This window comes from Propithecus coquereli, unplaced genomic scaffold (genome assembly GCF_000956105.1).
Source record: "Propithecus coquereli isolate 6110/MARCELLA unplaced genomic scaffold, Pcoq_1.0 Scaffold405, whole genome shotgun sequence".
NCBI lineage: Eukaryota > Metazoa > Chordata > Mammalia > Primates > Indriidae > Propithecus > Propithecus coquereli.
The window spans coordinates 580,395-582,272 of record NW_012149786.1 but is presented as its reverse complement, the minus strand read 5'-3'; positions in this window follow the sequence as shown (position 1 = coordinate 582,272).

Genomic DNA, 1,878 nt, shown 5'->3' with positions numbered 1-1,878 from the left:
AATGCTAGTGGGAAAAGCCTGAACATGGGCCTGACTTTATCAGCTGATGGTGGAGTTAGGAGTCATGAGGACTCAAAGATGAATGGAGATCATCACTCCTGCATAATGGTAAACTCTGGCATCCTAGTGTTATTCCTGTACCTCATCCTTGGCCCCCACCCCACAAGTAATGTAATAGGACCGGACTTGTAGGTCACTAGTCTACTAATTCAGAAGTTGCCTTTAGACTAGAGAACTTGGAATCCTGGTCATTCTGGTATACAGGGGCTCAGTGCATACTTTTAGGGAAGTAATAAATAGCTACTCTCCCAACTCCCAAATCCAAATTTGGCAAATGCTAGAATGTCACTGGGTAAATTGCTTATTTTTATCAGACCCCATTTGGCAGTACAGTAGTCCCCCCTTATCCTGGAGGATAAGTTCTAAGACCCCCAGTGGATGCCTGCAACCACAAATAGTACCAAACCTGATTGCTGTCAATTGGAATACCCACATATTTAATGCCTTTTCCATCTGTTAAGCGTTTATCATGCACTGTGGCAGTAACTTTTGCTGTTTGAGGTGCATCAATAAAACTAGCATAAATTTCTTTTTCCTTCTTCACAATTACGTGGATAGAATATTTGTTCTAACCGTACATCTCAGCAACCTCAGTATATAATTGTTCTTTCCTATTAAGTCAAGAACTTTCACCCTTTCACTTAAAGGAAGCACTTTGCGGGCTTCTCTTTCAAATACCTGAATTCCTAGCATCACTACTCTTACATTTTAGAACCATTAAGAAGCCAAATAAGTGTGACCTGAACACAAGCACTGCCATACCACGACAGTCAATATGGTAACCAAGGCAGCTACTAAGTGCCTAATGGGCAGGTAATGTATACAGCATGGAGACTGGTCAAAGGAGTGATTCGTGTCCCAGCCAGGACGGAGTAGGTACTGAGAGATTTCATCACGATACTCAGAACAGCGTGCAATTTAAAACTTACGAATTTTTTATTTCTAGAATTTTCCACTTAATATTTTTGGACCACAGTTGACCAAGTGAAACTGAAACTATGGAAAACAAAACCACAGATAAGGAAGGACTACTGTAGCTACATCTCTTATTTTCTATAAATTAACATCATTTCTGATTCTGAGCTTACATACAATTTAGCTGGTCAAAAAAGTATAACTCATTCATTCCTTACAAACCCGAAGCATCCTCTGTGCCCCCATCTCAATCCTGTATCTTTATATCAAGGATTTGGGGACTTCATGTAGGCCCCATGGACAAGAGATAATATCCTCTAATTATTGGGTTTCCTGTATACAGAGATAATCACTAAGATATCCACTGTCCTGCTCACATGATCCCTTCAACATCTATGGATTACTGCTGTTCTCATTCCAAGTATGGGGCACAGGAATCTGCTAAGGCAGAGAAACTTGTGCCTAAAATTCCTCCAACCCTAAAGTTAATCTTTCCTGATTCCCTGCTGCCTCTTTAGCTTAACAGATGCTAATACTAAGCCAAAAGTTACTAAGGATATATTAATTCCATGAGCAGTTTGCTTACTATCAAATACATACTTTTGTGTACTCCTTCACAGACCCCCATATGCTGCCATGTGGCCCTCCCGCCTCAACTCCAGCATTTCTTCACTGCAAAACACATGCAAAAAAGAGCGAGACCTAGAGAATTAAAAACCCTGGGAAAGATTGCTTGATTCCTCCAAATTTCCCCAACAGGAAGGATAAGTAATTAAAATTACATTATACAATCTTCCACAAAGAATTGTCCAAAAATTATAATGATGACATTGTAAATTAGTAAAATAGGTATGATAATCTCTGTTGTTTGATGAACTCCCAAATAAAAAAAAGGCAAAGTTA